Source organism: Odocoileus virginianus, chromosome 6, assembly GCF_023699985.2.
Source record: "Odocoileus virginianus isolate 20LAN1187 ecotype Illinois chromosome 6, Ovbor_1.2, whole genome shotgun sequence".
Classification (NCBI taxonomy): Eukaryota; Metazoa; Chordata; class Mammalia; order Artiodactyla; family Cervidae; genus Odocoileus; species Odocoileus virginianus.
The window spans coordinates 33,491,865-33,511,423 of record NC_069679.1 but is presented as its reverse complement, the minus strand read 5'-3'; the positions used below and the strand labels follow the sequence as shown (position 1 = coordinate 33,511,423).

Here is a 19,559-nt window from a genome sequence, read left to right as displayed (position 1 = left end):
CTTTTTCACAACATGGCAGCTGGTTCCAAGAGCAAGTATTCCGAAAAAACAAACCCAAGTATGTTAGCACTTATCAAGCTTCCACTTGCATTATATTTGCTAATGTCCCATTGTCCAAAGATGGTTCCTTGACTGAGTCCAGGGTCAGCATGGTCAGTTTCATGGCCAAGTCCAGAACCAGGAATCCTGGTTCACTGTTGACCACCAAAGAAACAGTTTACCTTACAGTTTGATCATTTTTGTTTCCACTAGTAGAGAAAAATGGAAAATTGGTGTTAACTGTCCACTTCTACATTTTTATTAGCCAGAAACTTAATACCAATATTTCCTAAGTTTTCAATTGGCTTAGGAAAACTGTCAAAGAAGCACTTCTATGAGAGAAAAAAATTACATTCTATGGGTATATAAAATCAGGAGAATAGAAGTTCTTATTTAACAAACTATCCTGGAACCGCAGGCAAAGAAGAGGTACACATATGATCGAAAAAGTGAAAGTGAAAGTAAAAATTGCTCAGTCATGTCTGACTCCTTGTGAGGCCATGGACTGTAACCCACCAGGCTCCTCTGTCCGTGGAATTCTCCAGAGTGGTAGCCATTCCCTTCTCCAGGGGATCTTCCTGACCCAGGGATTGAACTGGGATCTCCTACATTGCAGGTGGATTCTTTACCAGCTGAGCTACCAGGGAACCCCTACATATGATTAGGGGATTAGGGGATGATTATGTTATAGATGAAAATCAAGACATGCTGGTTGGCAAAAAGCATATACAGACATAAAGCACACATAAATGTCCTAAGAGAGGAAATTTCACAAGTTAATGATGGTTCATGAAGAAATAATAAATATTTTTCAGATATAGTCAGAAGAAAAGCAAGAAAATAGTTCAATTATGTAAGAAGCAATATTTCAACTGTATTTCAAAGGGTTGTTAATTTGACATTTCATGTTCTTACAAAATTGTTAAAATAGTGAGATGACTAATATTTTGAAGGATTAGAATTCAAATTAACAGAACAAATATAAGAACATTATTTTTTGAGATGTTAGATATTCCAAGCCTATACTAAGAACTTCACATATATTTATGCTCACAAAAAAATTGAAGGCACAGAGAGTTTTAGTCATCTTCTCAAGGTCACAGTGCTGGTCAGTGTGGGAGATAGGATCTATAGCCATATCTGTCTTATTATGATCAATTTGGTAGATAACATATTTCTGTAAATTGCATTTTATTTTTCACTGGCTACAAAAACTGAAAATATACTTTCAAAGGAAAAAATACAGATCAAAGATGCAACAAAAACATCACATATAAGAATTTTGAAAGATCTTCTAATCCATAAACTGAAAGAAAATGTTAATGAAATGACAATAATAACCCTCAAAGCAATTAACCCAATCAAATACTAAACCTTCAAATATCAAACTGTAAGCGTATTTCCCTGTGGCTAAATATATGTAGGTATTTTGTAAAGTAATAAGCAGCTTATTCCTTTATTCCAAGTATTCCCTTTTAACTCCCCCAAAATTTAAAAACCCAAATCTAGGTACATTTTAAAAAACTTTAAATACAGTATACTAATGCATATATATGAAATTTAAAAGATGGTAACGATAACCCTATATGCGAAACAGAAAAAGAGACACAGATGTACAGAACAGACTTTTAGACTGTGTGGGAGAAGGCGAGGGTGGGATGTTCTGAGAGAATAGCATTGAAACAAGTAAACTATCAAGGGTGAAACAGATCACCAACCCAGGTTGGATGCATGAGAGAAGTGTTCAGGGCTGGTGCACTGGGAAGACCCAGAGAGATGGGATGGAGAGGGAGGTGGGAGGGGGGATCGGGCTGGGGAACACATGTAAAGCCATGGCTGATTCATGTCAATGTATGGCAAAAACCACTATGATATTGTAAAGTAATTAGGCTCCAGCTAATAAAAATAAATGGAAATATATATATATATATATATAATCTGAAAAAAAATCTTTAAAACAACTTGTGCTATACAGTCTTTATCTTAGCTTGTTTGCTTATTTCCTGTGGGTCCCTCTCAAATTTTTTTTTTTTTTTTTTAATTAACTAAGGATTTTGCTCTTCTTGGGCCAGAAATTGTAGTAAGGTTCATTTAATTGATTTATTTGTTTGACATCCTTTGTAAGTTCTTGATGCTAGTAAAAAAAAAAAAACCAAAAAACTCATTTTTATGTTCCTTCTTAGAATTAAAAAGGATAAGTAGAGGTGTTGACCATTACCTTAGCAGTATCTGTAACTCTATGAAATACTGTGAAAAATCCCTGATTTCCTACTTCAATGCTTTCTTCCAAAGTTGGCATTTCTCCACTTGAGGGAAAAAACTCAATAGTGCCCAGCATAAGCATGGACATTATTGGATTAGGGGATAGGTCCTTCAGTTCATTTTTCTCAGAGTTCTATTACAATTAAATGTCCAATTTTGAAATCAGTAATTTAAGCAAGTAAAGTTTGAAAAGTGTCCAAAAAAATCCAAAATGAGTTATGAAAATTATTGAAAGGCTAAGAAAATAGGTCTTATGAGAAATTTAAAAGAACTAGAGCTATTTATTCTATAAAAGAGATGTCTCCTGTGGGACTGAAGATCGTCTTCATGTCTGGGTTGGACTATTATGGCGTGGTGGTGGCTCCCTCCTGAAGGGGATAGAGGCACAAAATGAAGACATCTGTAAGGACTGCAGGGTTCTGGACCAGATTGCCAGGAAGGGGAACTGATTTTTAAAAAACAGGCTAGAAGAATCTTTCTCCAGTGTTGCCCAAGAACAGATTTATACTCAATCATCAACAGCAAAACTGGCCTCATTTCTGAGGCACTAATTATGCACAGAATCCAGTGAGATTCAGAGACTAGGCCAGAAGGGTCAACCCCCTGGCTCCGCACCCCCATGTTTTGTTTACAGAGGATTCTTCTAGTGTAACACTGAGTAGTTGCTAATGGTAATGTGCTCTCAGGAGACTACCCAGGGTCCTGGAAGGAATTCAGTTTTGGGATTCAAGCAGATCTAGGTTGAAACTCCATCTCTGGCACTTTATCCATTGGTAAATTCTTAATTCTTAGTTTTTCAGGAGCTTTGCTTTCTCCACTCTTGGATGAGGATAATGCTTACTTTACAATGTCATGAGAATCGAATGATCAAATGAGATGATAATGTAAAACTCCTCGTCCATGGTAGGTATTTAGCAAATCTTAGTTTCTCTGTCTTCCTATAACTGGGCAGGGCTATTGGAATGAGGAGGATAGAAATGAATGTTTAGTTGGAAGCATGAATGAGGAACTATACACGTTTTATAGATAAATTTCAACTTTTCAAATATAAGCAGTATATAAAAACTACCCTCAAGTTCAACCAATCAGTTCCTATTTACTGAGGTCTATTGCATTTCTCAAGTGCTTTCTGAATGCCAAGTTCTTTGCTGGGCCCTTTACGTTCTAATACAACATGGTATTGGCTCAATTTTATAATTAAAGAAACTGAGCCTTGGAAGATTGTGGACTTGCTAATCATGACACATGGCACAGAGTGTTCAATAAATTATTAGTACTGCTGTTTTCATGATGATAATAAGTACAGGGAAAATATATTTTCTAAGGCCATTTCATGAAATAGAATTATGTATAACAGTGGACCCTTAATTCAGTGAATAATGTAGGGGACTTATTGTACATCTTAAGTGAATTTCTGAGAGTACAGAAAAAGTTCTCTCTGCTCCTGACACCAGTAAGTCTTGAGTGTCACTTAACTTATGCTGTTTCCCAGCTTGTGCCAGCATGCCCCCTCTGTGCCTACAAACAGCTCTCCATTCATTTCGGGTGTGCAGGTAGGAACAGAGCAGTTCTGACTCATCGTCAGGCAGTTCCAACCTGGTGCAATTTGCCTTTCTTCACCCTGTCACCAAGTTAATGGGCTGTATTAACAGCGATATTTATAGACAATAAGTTGAGCTCCAAGCTGCAGCCATGCCCGTGCATTTGGGAAGGCCCCCATTCACTGTGGCCCTCACACTTGCAGTACTGCCATTTTCTGGTGGCCTTAATCCCAGTGTGCTTGCCAGATAGTACATGTCTTTCTCTCCCTTTCGTGTAAGAAATTTTTGGCTACGGTGATTGAAGAAAGGGTAATGAAAGAATGTATATATTGTTCTTGATGTTTTACAGTTATTATGTCCTATCACAGAATAAAATAAATGATTCCTATGGCCTACAGCATTCTTCATGATCAGACCCTACCCCCAACACACACACACATGCCCATGTCTCTTTCCGTTGGTCACCTGGCTCTTGGCACTGTGGCCTCTTCTTGCTCCTGGAAGTCACTTAGCACTGTCTACCTCAGGACCTTTGCACTTGTTTCCCAGATGCCTGGAGCGCTCTTCCTTTACCTAGCCTTGTGACTGACTCCTTCTCTTAGTCCCAGTCTCTGCTTAGATGTTAGCTAAATAAAGAAAGCTTCCCTGTCATCCTATTCCAAATAGCACCTCTAGTCACTTTTTTATCTTTTATCCTTCTTTATGTTCCTTCTTAGCACTCAGCTATATATGTTGTTTGCTTGCTTGTTAACTTGTTCTCAGTCTATACACACACACACATGCAGAAGTTCCATGAGGGTAGGGTTTTATCGACCTTGTTCATTGCTCCATGTAGCCCCAGTGCCCAGAACAAAGCCAGACCCATAATAAGTACACTATAAACAGTGGTTGAATAAATGATTGTATGTGAAGTTAGACTAACTTTTAAGGTGTGATAAATATCCCTAAAAGTCCTATATATCCATTGTCAGCTGGCCTCACAGAAAGTTACAAGCAAGAGTTTCAGTTTTTGTCTAGAATTTATTGTGAAAGGAGTAGCCTCTAAAAAACACTCCTTCCTTTGATATGAAAGGAAAGAATTTGACACAGGTAAGAACACAGAAAGAGAGAGAAAGAAGGAGGTCAAAAGATCTAGTTACCAGTTATAACAATACAACCAATTCAATTCAAAGAGTAGATAAAACTACTGCTGCTTGTGAACAATATTTGGACCCTAAACTTAAACAGAAACATATTTCAAAGAGGGCTTAATTTTCATGGCACAATGTTTCATAAATCATTACAAACAGAATGAAAAATACACTTGGTGTCCAGAAAAGCGAAGTTCTCATCTAATGTTTTATGCTGGAGGAAGTAGAGCTCACAGTTCACCTGAGGTCTTTACAAGTCAATGGAAAACGTCAAGGACTGGAACTTAGCTGTTCCCTCTGGCTGACTTTTCCCAAAAGTACACGTTTCCTCCGATCCCTTCCCCTTCAGCTTTTATGTTAACAAATCAGCTTCTCTTTTTATATTAACAAAATACCAACTCTTTGTCCTCTCCCTTTTCCAAAGGAAAATCCATATTTATTTTAGAAACCAAGCCAGCATTTCTCAAACTGCATTCTAGATAATTCTAGATAATATGCAAAGTATTTACATATATTCCTCAAATCTTATACACACACACACATATATATGTATATATTTCAGTAAGTTTAGGAAACTAATGATCTCTCTCTCTCTCCTACTGGTATGCAGGACACTAATAACTCTGAGAAGCCAGGCAATAGAGAAATTGTCTATCTTTGTTTAGCTAACTACTTCTAGAACTTATTTGACGAAAGAACATTATTTTTTTTGAGACATTTCTCATAGGCACAATTGAGGAGATAAATAGTTCTTTATCTATACACATACAAGATAGATACATAGGCATCTATAAAACATTTATTATATTAATAAATGGAGAGAAATGTACAGAAAGAAGATTCCATGTCATAAGCACACATGTATATTGTTAGAAGTCCTACCATCTAGTCCTACTAACTAGTCTGGAGGAACAGACAAGTTAGAGTAAACCAAGAGTGTGTGCAAAGTTCAAGTTGCAGTTAGCTGACAGAAAGGAAAATAGGGGAGCAGGAATAGCAGGTACACTATTTAATTTTCTGCCCTGCATCTCTTTTCTAGAAACTGCTTCAACTGACTCGCTGATGACACCCAAATAGTCATGGCAGAAAATGTCATGTCTCTGTACTCTGGAGTCTTCACCCTTACAACTGTAATCAACTGGTACATATTAGGGCTAGAGTTAAGTCTACTAAAACTAGCCAACTAGCTCCTTTCCTAGGAATTTTGGATCCATGACTGAAGGATCATATGGAAAAGAGTGGCATTGACAGAGAAGCTGAGATAGGGATTGGTGAAGAGGAGGAATTCCCAAAGAGCCCTGCGCCTGAGTCTCTCACTGAGGTCCAGTCCCTTCCCACCCTTGGAGTTCATGAGATATCCCCCTAAACTGCCAAGAAATCTCCTTTCTCCATTGTCCTGCTTTTTTGCTAGAATTGATTTCTGCTCTTTGCAGACTGATTAACACACCAAGGCAAGAGGGGTATAGTAAATGAGTCAAAGGCAACAGGGAGCAAACACTAGAATACAGAGCCCACTCATTTGTCATTTTCCATCCCCCAGACTCACCATTTATCCCTCTCCGTAATTTTGATGGGGAAAAGGTCCAGTTTACACAGAAGGAAGAGATAACTGATTTTGTAGCACAAGATTCCAAGGCATCTAGAGTTTCATTAGTCTGTCAAACCTGATTACTTTTAAGAAAAGCTTTTAAATTGTCCCGTGTTTTCCATAAGTTGTTTGAGACACTCATATATTATTTCACACTTTGCTTCATAAAGATATCTTTCTTTCCAAGGACCTCTGAAGCTTTATTTGAGGGAAGGATTTCAGGTGGTTTATTCTGATTCAGTACAAATGTTATTTAGACCTGGTAAAGTTCATTGATATTGTGGTTACACGTAAAAAGCATAGCTCTAGATTGCATTCTGTATTTTGGTGGTTGGATACAAGGAATATTAGAAAGCTATAAACAACCTAATTTTATTGTAACGATTTGCCTTAAATCAACTTCAATCAAAAAAATCACTTTCCTAGGAATGAGACCAACAACACAAAAGCATTAAACAAGCAAATAACCTTAGAGGCACACAATTAGGAAAGGCTTGAAACTCACAAGCAATCAGAATTACAAACTAAACCAAGGCATCTTTTTCTATTAATCAAGTTATACACACGTACCCCACCCCACTGCCTCCCCCCCACACACAAGTGTGTATTCTTTGGGGAATGATATGGCAGTATATACCAGATGCTATGTAAATGCATGTGCCTTTTGATCCACAGTTCAACTTCCAAGAAAAAGGAAAAATATTAAATATGAAAAAGCTACATCCTTAAATATGTTAAATACTACAATTTTTAACAGTAAAAATGGAAATAAAAACTACTAATTTCTGACTAGAGGAGAATAATGTAGTAAATCATAGTATATGCACTTGATAAATTGTTATATAATAATTGAAGCAATGGTTTTGGTGACAGTACTGTTATTTAGCTGCTAAGTCATGTCAAACCCTTTGCAACCCCATGGGCTGTAGCCCACCAGGCTCCTCTGTCCATGGGATTCTCCAGACAAGAATACTGGAGTGGATTGCATCTCCTTCTCCAGAGGATCTTCCTGACCCAGGGATCAAACCCTCATCACCTGCATTGCAGGATTCTTTATCACTGAGCCACCAGGGACTAGGCAAATTATATAAGCAACTAAAAGTTATTCATAATTTTATATTAAAAAAGCAGGGCTGACATTGCATATATGGGATATATACATATATATGTAAATATATATAAACTATATAAAAAGAAATATATGTTAAAAAGTCTGAAAGAAACATTCCAAATTGTTTATAGTGGTTTATTGAATTGTAGTATAACTAGTTTTTGGTATTTACTAAAAGGGTGATTGTGTTATTTTTCTAATTTTACATTTGCTAAATGAAGCAAGTCTTGAAATCTGTAAATAGTAAATGTTCATACACCAAGAAACCAAATTTTGATACTAACATAGAGCCAACTAGAATTTAAAGACTAAGTCCCCCGCTAAAAAAAAAGTATCTGTTAAAAAAATTCAATTAAATCACTGATCTATACCCAGTATAAGTTCCAGGGAAAGTATTCTAGTCCCAGAAGACACAGTGTTTTAGAAACTGTGTATTAAGAATACACTTAAAAATATTCACCAATACAGTTCCCAGGTATGATAATATGCTATTCAGCAATGAACAAGATAATTAGATTCCTTTGGTACATTGTTGTTGTTCAGTCCCTAACTTGTGTTCAATTCTTTGCAACCCCATGGACTGCAGCATACCAGGCTTCCCCATCCTTCATTATCTCCCAGAGTTTGCTCAAACTCATGTTCATTGTGTCGATGATGCCATCAAACCATCTCATCCTCTCTTACCCCTTTCTCCTTCTGCCTTCAATCTTGGCTAGCATCAGTGTCTTTAAAAATGAATTAGCTCTTTGCATCAAGTGGCCAAAGTATTGTAGATTCAGTATCAGTCTTTCGAATGAATATTCAGGGTTGATTTCCTTTAGCATTGATTGATTTAATCTCTTTGCAGTCCAAGGAACTCTCAAGAGTCTTCTCCAACACCACAGTTCAAAAACATCAGTTCTTCAGCACTCAGCCTTCTTTATGGTCCAACTCTCACATTCATACATGACTACTGGCAAAACCATAGCTTTGACTATATGGACCTTTGTCAGCAAAGAGATATCTCTGCCTTTTAAAACACTGTCTAGGTGTGTCATAGCTTTCCTTCCAAGAAGCAAACATCTTTTGATTTTTTGACTATAGTCACCATCCACAGTGATTTTGGAATCCAAGAAAAGAAACTCTGCCACAGTTTCCACTTTTTTCCCATTTATTTGCCATGAAGTGATGCGACTGGATGCCATGATCCTAGTTTTTTGAATGTTGAGTTTCAAGCCAGCTTTTTCACTCTCCTCTGTCACCCTCATTAAGAGGCTCTTTAGTTCCTCTTCACTTTCTGCCATTAGAGTGGTATCATCTACATATCAGAGGTTGTTGTTATTTCTCCTGGCAATCTTGGTTCTAGCTTGTGATTCATCCAATCCAGCATTTTGCATGATGAACTTTGCATAGAAGTTAAATAAGCAGACAACATACAAGAACTCCTTTCCCAATTTTGAATCAGTTCCATGTCCGGTTCTAACTGTTGCTTCTTGATCTGCATACAGGTTTCTAGGAGGCAGGTAAGGTGGTCTGGTATTCCCATCTCTTTCAGAATTTTCCACAGTTTGCTGTGATCCACACAGTCAAAGGCAGTAGCATAGTCAGTAAAGCAGAAATAGATGTTTTTCTGGAATTCCTTTGCTTTTTCTATGATCCAATGAATGTTGGCAATTTGATCTCTGGCTCCTCTGCATTTTCTAAATCCAGCTTGTACATCTGGAAGTTCTCAGTTCATGTACTGCTGAAGCCTAGCTTGAAGGATTTTGAGCATTGTCTTACTAGCATGCAAAATTAGTGCAATTGTACTATAGTTTAAACATTCTTTGGCATTGTCCTTCTTGGGGACTGGAATGAAAAGTGACCTTATCCAGTCCTGTGGCCATTGCTGAATATTCCAAATTTCCTGGCACATTGAGTACAGCACTTTAATAGCATCATCTTTTAGGATTTGAAATAGCTCAGCTGTAATTCCATCACCTCTACTAGCCCTGTCCGTAGTAATGCTTCCTAAGGCCCACTTGACTTCACACTCCAGGATGTCTGGCTCTAGGTGAGTGATCACACCATCATGGTTATCCAGGTCATTAAGACTTTTTTTGTATATTTCTTCTGTGTGTGGTTGCCACTTTTCTTCATCTCTTCTGCTTTGATTAGGTCCTTGCCATTTCTGTCCTTTATTGTGTTCATCCTTACATGAAATGTTCCTTGATATCTTCAATTTCCTTGGAGAGATCTCTAGTCTTTCCCATTCTATCCTTTTCCTGTATTTCTTTGAATTGTTTACATAAGAAGGCTTTCTTTTCTCTCTTTGCTATTCTCTGGAACTCTGCATTCAATTGGGTTTGTCTTTCCCTTTCTCCCTTGCCTTTTGTTTCTCTTCTCTTCTCAGCTATTTGTAAGGCCTCCTCAGACAACCACTTTACTTCTTGCATTTCTTTTTCTTTGGCACATTATACTGTTAATCTTTTTTTCTGAGAGAAAGCAAACATACTACATATTGTTATAAATGTTGAATATCTACTTTTATATATTGTTAGTTTTTATCAGTCTCAATTCATGTGCATGAGAAATTCTGAAAACAATTCTCCTATAACAAATCCCATCAGAAGGCAACTTTGAAAAAATTAAATGTCATTTTTCCCATTGTTGTTGCTATTACTGTTACTCTACATTGTAGCTGAAATTTAACATTCTAAACACAAACTTTGTCCTCTCCTAAATAGATGGGGAAACAGTGGAAGCAGTGTCAGACTTTATTTTTTTGGGCTCCAAAATCACTGCAGATGGTGATTGCAGCCATGAAATAAAAAGATGCTTACTCCTTGGAAGGAAAATTATGACCAACCTAGACAACACATTAAAAAGCAGAGACATTACTTTGCCATCAAAGTTCCGTCTAGTCAATGCTATGGTTTCTCCAGTGGTCATGTATGGATGTGAGAGTTGGACTGTGAAGAAAGCTAAGTGCTGAAAAATTGATGCTTTTGAACTGTGGTGTTGGAGAAGACTCTTGAGAGTCCCTTGCACAGCAAGGAGATCCAACCAGTCCATCCTGAAGGAGATCAGTCCTGGGTGTTCATTGGAAGGACTGATGCTGAAGCTGAAACTCCAATACTTTGGCCACCTCATGTGAAGAGTTGACTCATTGGAAAAGACCCTGATGCTGGGAGGGATTGGGGGCATGAGGAGAAGGGGACGACAGAGGATGAGATGGCTGGATGGCATCACCAGCTCAATGGACATGAGTTTGAGTAAGCTCTGGGAGTTGGTGATGGACAGGGAGGCCTGGAGTGCTGTGATTCATGGGGTCGCAAAGAGTCGGACACGACTGAGTGACTGAGCTGAACTGAACCAAACCACCACTCTAAGAAAACTTTCCTCCAAAATGTCATTCCTTACCTCCCTTTGCCAAATGTAAAGAATGGTCTTTGTCTTCTTCCCATTAGCCTGGAGTCCTCTAGAGCCTCTAGCACCACTAATAGCTTTCGAATTTCTGTTGTATTCCAGGCTTTGTTCTCAGTGCTTTTAAGCATGATCGTACTTAATCCTCGTACCAACCCTAAGAGCAGGTACTTTTAATTGCCCCATTTACACACATGGGGAAATGGAGCACCCAAAGGATAAGTTGCCAAGATAATCTTGCTAGTTATGTTGTGGAATCTAAATTTGAACTCAGCCAGTTCTACTTGAAAACCCAAGCGCTTTTTCACGTGAAAGCCATCATCCCCAAGCTGCGGTGCTTTTTGGAGTAACCTCCTGTTACATTACTTCTTCTGTGCCCTTTTCTACTTTCTCATGCTTTCCCTCCTTTGCCCCAACTGATGAGTAAGCCCAGTATCTATTTCCCTCTGCCCAGAGGTTCTTCCTCCTGGACTTAAAGAACATCTCATGACAATGAGAGTCAGCCTCTATCTGGGAGAGCCATTTAAAATACTTTGTTGTTGTTGTTCAGTAGCTAAATTGTGTCAGATTCTTTTGTGACCCCATGGACTGTAACTCCTCAGTCCATGGGACTTCCCAAGCAAGAATACAGGAGTGGATTGCCATTTCCTTCTACAGGGATCTTCCTGACCCAGGGATCGAACCCATGTTGCTTGCATCTCCTGCATTGGCAGGCTGATCCTTTACCACTGGACTGCCAGCAAAGCCCTTAAAATACTTGTGCCAAGTGCAATTAATGGTATTGTTATTGCTTTATTATATGAAAATAGTGCTTCACAGGAGAATATGCTTCACACGTGTTATTTGATCCTCAAACTCGACATGTTCAAAGTCCAGTTAATTTCTCTTCAACAACTTTTGACTTCCCTATTCTTTCAGGGTGCTATCATCTGCCTGTGCTCAACATCTGAGTCGTCTTTAATTCCTCCTTCTTCTTTAGTCTCCACATTTGATCTATTACCTGGTCCTAAAGACATTCTCCAAGTCTTTCAGCTTTTTTTCCCCTTCTTTTCACTTTCTTTGCCACTAAAGTACACTCCAAGAATATCATCCTCCTCACTCAAAAACCTTCAATGGCTCCCTATTACCTAAACAGATTAAGAGCAACCTCCTAAATCAAAACATTAAGGTTTCTTTATGTCTTCACCAGTTTTCAGCATCCATTTAAATTAATTCACTATGTGTGTCCCACACTCATTCATAGTAGAAAATACTTATGCCTCATCTCTAATCAAGGGGAACACTGAAGGGTTTCAGACAGATTAAGTCACATGAATTTTGTCTTAACAATTGTCACACTCTTCTTAATGCGTGATTTTAAAGTAATTTGGCCTGAAAAGTTCCTACAACACTTTGCAGATATCAGCTAAGATTATCTCATCTTTAAAAAAAAAACATGTGACTGTTCTCCACAGTTACATTTACAAAATAATCCTCATATTTTGACACAGAAAACTGCTCCTTCCATTCCATATAGCAGTAGAACAGGAAAAGAGAAGGGTACAGAATACTTTTGGGCTGTTGAAATTGTGAAGATCCTTTTAAATATCCTCCCTCGTCCTAATAAAAGACTATGGTTCCCAAATAAGAAATCAGTGTGAGTCAGAAGGACTGTAGTCATGACATCCGGTGCTATAAACAGGATTACCCTGAATGATGAAAGCAGCCTAAGGGTAGTGAGTGAGGCAGGTAGCAAATTTTTTTTAAGGTTTTGATTTGTATGAGAACTTACTCATATGAATCATATTTAAACCTAATTTTGGTAATATTTAAATTCTACATTTTTTAAAAAGTAAAAATTAGCTTATTCTCTATGGTTAAGTCTGATAGTTTGGCCCCGCAATCAAGGCACTGAAGTGCCCCCTGGTGGCAGCCTATCATTATTGCAGGTTGATACTTGTTCCTGCTGAGCCGCTCAGTCCTGTCCGACTCTTTCCAACCCCACGTACTGTAGCCCGCCAGGCTCCTCTGTCTTTTTCAGGCAGGAATTCTGGAGTAGGTTGCCATTTCCTACTCCAGGGGATCTTCCCTGGGATCAAACCACATCTCCTGCGTCTCCTGCACTGGCAGGTGGATTCTTTACCACTGCACCGCCTGGGAAGCCATACTTCCTTGCGGACTCTTCAATTTCATCCTTTCCTGAGTTCTTGATAGACATTTGATAGATATAGTGCTATTTCAGGGGCCATTAGTTCTAATCTTCTACCCATCTTTTAAAAGTCCCCAACTACCTAGCCAATGCCTGATATTCTTCAGGTAGTCCTTTATTACTTTGGGAATAAAGAGAAGCTATGAGAGAGATAGAGAAGCTATGTGTCATGTATGCCTTATTGTTAACAGGCTACTCTATGGTGTGAATAAGTTCTCTCTGCTGAGAAGGGTTTTGACAGCAGACACAATACTCCAAGATCTTCAGAAGAATATTCCAGGCAAAGGTGAGGGAAGGGCACAAAACAGAGGGGCTACATGGGCCAAAGATCAATTTTGTCCATTTCAGTGTCTTCTTTTTTAAAATCTTTGTCAGCTTGAAGGAAGTATCTTTGATGGAAGCAAAGATACTTTGGTGCAAAGTGAAAAACGCCCTTAATATGAACAGAAGCACTTGGACAGATAGGGGACAGGGTTGGGGGGATGACCAACCTTTCTGAGTGTCTCTATTCTACCCTGTCAGCATCAAGAAACTATTGTGATCTGTCCTGAGAAATGTATTTAACCTAGTTCTCAGCACACATCACTAACACTATCTGTTTAACTTGCCTCAGGCGCAGAAGAGCTACATGATCTGGTTACAGTTTAACATATGCCAATGGCTAAGTGATTTCTCTAATTTCTTTAGGGAAAAACAATCCCATGGTAAAAATCAGACCCTAGGAATCCAATCTAATGCTAACACTAGGAAGATATTTATTATATTCAACAGCTGGTATGGCAGTGTGTAAGATTTCTTTTCTGAGGAGAAGGATTGGGCCAGGAATGCCAAGCCTCAGAATTTTATCATTCCACATCCCTGATTCCAGCACTGACTCAGCTATGCAGATATGAAAATCCCAAAAGATGCTTGTCCTTAATACTGGTTGATTCCAGGAGAGGAAAAGAAAATGGAGCCAATGACTGCATTTTTTTGGGGGGGGGGAATCAAAATCAGTATAAGCTCAGTATTTCCCAGTATCATAGCTTCTGAGAAATTCAGCACAGTATTCATTTGTGAACCTTAATATAGAATCACAGAAGGATTGGTATATATCACTTAAATCCCAGACAACTTTTCCCTTTATGGAAGAAACTTTGCAAAGTTTCTAAATTCTGCCTCCTCAGTGACTTCTGCAATGATCTTTAAGAGGCTGTTGACAAACAGGAAACAATACAGAATTATACCTCATGGTCTCCTGAACCATCACGTCTGTGTTAAACGGGTGCTCATTTTGTTTTCCAGAGATGGAAATCTAGCTTTCATGGTCGGGCACTACTGTCTTTTCTTGAAGCTGCACTGTCCAACACGAGAGCCATTAGTCACAGGTCTCTAGTACTGAATTCTTACAATGCAGATAATCTGAACTGAAATGTGCTGTAAGTACAAACACACAACAGACTCAGAAGCTTTACCAAGAAATACAAGCTATCTCATTATTAGTGTTTTATACTGATTACATGTTAGCATAATATTTTGGGCATATTGGGTTAAGTAAGACATATTACTAAAATTATACTTTGTTTCTATCTTTTTAATTTGGCTACTCCATCATTTAAAATTGCACATGTGCCTTGCATTCTATTTCTACTAGTAAGGCTCAACTCTTGCTGCATCAGAATCACTCAGAGCTCTTAAATACTCCCAGACTCCAGGCTCTCACACCTGAGCAGTTCAATCAGAATATCTGGGGTTGGGACTCAGTGGTGGGACTTTTTGTTTGGTTTCCGCTTTTTGAAAGCTCCCAAGGTGACACTTATAGCTAACATGGAGAACTACTGCTCTGCATTCTGGAATTCCATGATTCCAAGATTCTAATGACAAGTCATGCAGGTTAAAAGTTCAGAGTTGTTTTTTCCTTATTCTGTATAATCAACTTTGTCTGTTCTGATCTATTTCTCCCTAAAGAAACAATGAAATGTTTTTTGAGTCAGGCAAGTTAGAACTCTGTTTGTTTTATTTTTTAATGAAGTTCACATGAATCCAACACATTGCCAGGGCTCAAAAAAAAAATGCACTGAACTTGAAATTTTAAGCTTGATGAATAACATGTAATCTTTCCTGGGGCTGCTTCTGACACTTGCCTTTTCTTCTTGGAAGCACCTGCTTTGTCCCTGCTAGTAACAAGAGGTGCATTCACAGTGCTTCTAGACTTGACTGTGCCTATGAATCATCTGGGTATCTGGTTCATACCCAGATATTGATTCAATATAGCTAGGGGGTAGGTGGCTAGGAGGTAATTCCTGCATTTCTATCAAGTGTCCAGTCCAGGTGAGCAACAGGGCTTAGGGAATTAGCTAAAACTCTCCTGGGTGGGGCTCATGCACAGCTGCCCAGCCACACACAGAAAGGTTGACAACATGCTGACCCTGCTTTCTGTAATGTGCACAAACTGTTCAATGACCTCTGCTCTGGTTTGTCCACTGAAGCATCATTGATGAGCACCTATTTCCTCTCTAAAGGTGAGCATCCTGAGAGTGGGACAGTATCTTTATTACATTTCTTAGACCTACTTCACTGAACCATCTTTCTTCCCATCCTCAGGGCTGAGAAAGGAGCCTGTGGGTTGGAGAAAGTGCTTTGAGTGGGACTAATCCCATGTTTCTCCAGACCCCTTTGCATCTGCTAGCAGGACTCAAAACAGTCCCCTAGGGTGTCCCCTAGGACTAATTGCACCTTGCTTTTTAGACTTGTCTGTATCACTGGCCACAAGAAGTCCAGGCTCCCAGGTCATCCCACTTCTCTTCTTCTTGACTTCCCATCAGGCTCTTTGCCTCCCTCATGCCATGTCCACCTTCCAATCCCAAGATCCTCAAACCACAAGACCCCTCCAGGGTGCATTGTGCCCTCTGGATTCACAGTCTTTCTTCAGCAATTCTCTTATATCCTCAGCCTCTTCTCTGAATGTTTCTTCCACCTGAGGCTCTTCCCAAGAGCACTGCTCCCCTGCCACCCTCCCAGATGGCAGCAATGTTTCCCCTTCTTCTTCTGGGCCTAGAGATGGAGTGCATGTCCTCCTTGACGCCTCAACTGCCTCCATGCCATTCTCCCTTGCTAAAACCCTGAGCTTTTCTCTCAAGCAGTCACCCATCACTTGCTACCTTTCCCAGACTGCACCTGCTCATTTTGGATTCCTTTAGCTTCTGGCTCACGATCACTCTCTCCGGCACTATTTCTCCCACTTTTCTTGGTGATTTCATGCACAGATAAGTGGGGACATAAATGGAACATCCAGCATGTTCTCTTAGGCACTTGAAGCCTCTCCTCCAATAACTGTGTTTGACATCTCCCTCAACCACTCACTCCCATGAACTCACTCCTCCTAGATCAATATAATTTCAGCATCTCTGATTTAGCCAGGGTAGGATCAATGCTTTATAAATATCACAAAATCTAACACAATAGGCATGGTCTGAGCTTATTTCTAACTCATGGCGTATCACATATTGAGGTTGGGTGGAGAGTCTTCCATGTGGTGATTCGGGGACCCAGGATCCTTTGACTTGAGGTGCAGTCCTTTCTCAGATCGGAGGTTCTTTTGCTGTATTCTCTGTATACAGCTGGTAGACAGAAAAGAGGGAGGATACAGGGTTGCAGAATATAATTTCTTATGTGTCAGGCCTAGAATATCCTTCCACCCACATTTCATTTTCCATAACCAGTCACTAGCCATATTAACTCTAAGGAGAAATTTTAAAAGTGTAGTCCAGTCATGTTTGGTGGTGAACAATGACCACACTACCCACCTTCTCATTTTCATCCATCCCAGTGTTGGACCTCTTACCTCTTAGCTTTCCACTTCACCTTGTGCCTCAACTACAAGCCTTCAGTCACTGGGAGCACTGATCCATTGATCCTACTATCTTTTGCTGTCCCTCACCCTCTTTTCTTTTTTGCCCATTGAAATTACCTGGTCAGTCATCATGACTCCTTGCCCCTCTAGCTTTGTCCCTTGACAAAACCACAACCCTGGTTAAAGACAGCAAACTGCCTACACCTGAACAACTACACATGACTGGGGGAGAACTCACAACCACACTCACTGATCCCATTTCAACTTCATGGTGAGCATCAGTGAGCTCTTTCCCCTGCCAGGCAACTGTGTGTGTTTTCTACTCTGAGACAACCAAGTAATACCTTATCCACTCTCCTCATGCCTTTGATATCTTCCCCACCATCTTGATATCTTCTCTGCCACTTTCAGGTGATGGTTTTGCTTCCTGTTTCACTGAGAAAGTTTAAGCCAGCAGAAAAGAAATCCACTGACTCAGTCCACTACCCACCCTCTGACAACAATACCTATGTGTCCTGCCTCCCCCCACCCCAAGACCATTGTCACCCATTTAATGCCACCCCTCACCCTGCCATATTCTAGATCAGCGGTCCCCAGCCTTTTTGGCACCAGGGACCAGTTTCACGGAAGACAATTTTCTACAGATGGGGTTCAGGGGGTTGGAGAGAGGAGGTTTGGTGATGATTCAAGCACATTGCATTCATTGTGTACTTTTTATTATTAGTGTACTTTTTATTATTACATCAGCTCTGTCTCAGATCATCAGGCATTAGATCCTGGAGGCTGGGCACTCCTGCCCTAGATCCATCCCTTCCCACCTATTCAAGAACATGGCTCCACCAACTCCTCTCTCTCCAGTACCAAGAATCCCTCTTCTTATTCAATTATTCTCGTCATTACATAAAAATGCTACAAGCACTCCCATTTTAAAAAACAAAAACAAACCAAAAACCCTCTTTTGTTCACCATCCCCTACTACCTGCTTCCCAACCCTCTCCTCTGTCTCCAATTCCTCCCCTCCCCTCCTCTTTTAAGGGCTTCCCTTGTGGCTCAGCTGGTAATGAATCTGCCTGCAACGTGGGAGACCTGGGTTCGATCCCTGGGTTGGGAAGATCCCCTGGAGAAGGGAAAGGCTACCCACTCCAGTATTCTGGCCTGGAGAATTCCATGGACTGTATAGTCCTTGGGGTTGCAAAGAGTCAAATGACTGAGTGACTTTCACTCCTCTCTTAAACTCATCCATACTGGCTCTTACCCCCTACACCACAGACTCTTGTCAGGGTAACAGATGGCCTCTCCTTGACTTAACTTACCAGTCACTTCTCAACCTGTTATCGAAATGCAAGTGCCTGATGCTCAGCAAGGCCAAAAGCTACCAAAATGTCAGAGTTTGTAACAGAGAAAAAGGTTTATCGCAGGGCCATGCAGGGAGATGAGTGGCTCATGTCTTAAAAACCCCAAACTCCCCAAAAACTTTCAGAAAAGCCCTCTTTTAGGAAAGGTGAGGGAGGGGCGTGGTTAGTTGTGGCAAACTTCTTGGTGTCAGATCCTTTGTTCTTGAGGTCATGTCACGATCAGGTAACCATGTTCCTGTAAACCTCTACCAAATGAATGTTATTCTATGTTCTGACAAGAAAGGGAAAGGTTCTCAGGCACAGCTTTCACCTTCCAGGGTCCTGGACCTGGCTAAGAGGAGGCATGTCTCAGTTGGCGGCTTCCTCGGGGTCAGATGCCGCAGACTGCACTCTATACAGATGGCTGCTGCTATTAGGTCACAGAGGCAGGGGTGGAGGAGAGGTTTACGGCTGCCTCAAAGCCTGGGTCTGGCCAGTGGGTGGCCTTGGTGAGGGCTCTGGAGTCCTGCAGGACACAGCCCCCAGACTCTTCCCTGGACGTGCCACAGCCACCCCCAGCTCACCAGCTGGCCCAAGGAGGGCCCCAGGGAGAAGGTCAGGATCTGCTTCTTACCTCACTCTCTACCTGAGGACCACACTCCACCAACCACTGACTAAATCCCCTCACTAACACAGTGGCTTTTTGACAGTTGTTGCTTGTGGGCGTGGCCCACTGCAGCACCAGCCAATGGCTGAGCAGGACCACTAACGGTCGCTCGTTGACAGTTGGTTGCTTGTGGGTGGGGCCCACTGCAGTGCTGACCAATGGCTGAGTGGGACCTGTTGCCTAGTAACAGGGTGTGGTGTCATGGAGCACAGCAGGGCAGGCTGCTAATGCACAGTAGGGCAGTCTGTTATAAGCCCTTCTCTAACCTGACCTTCTGACAGTGTTTGGTGTGGTTTCTCTCACCCTCTTCCCTCCCTGCTTGCTTCCCTGAGCTTCCAGGGCACCACACTCTCCTGATTTCCCTTTCACTTTGCTGGAGTTTCCTCATCAGCCTCCTTTGCTGGTTCCTCCAGACATCTTGGGGAGCCTGGGGCTCAGGCCTTGCACTTCTCCTGCTTTCCATCTGCACAGCCCGAGGAGCTC

General features: G+C 40.6%; 1 long non-coding RNA gene across 1 annotated transcript; it reads right to left on the bottom strand.

Moving 5' to 3' along the window:
- Nucleotides 1-4,540: 4,540 nt before the first annotated feature.
- Nucleotides 4,541-19,133, bottom strand: LOC139035613 (uncharacterized). The gene is made up of 2 exons (XR_011488244.1): nucleotides 19,044-19,133; nucleotides 4,541-16,842 (listed from the first exon to the last, which is right to left on the bottom strand). It is a non-coding gene; the product is annotated as an uncharacterized lncRNA (long non-coding RNA).
- Between the last annotated feature and the right edge of the window lie 426 nt (nucleotides 19,134-19,559).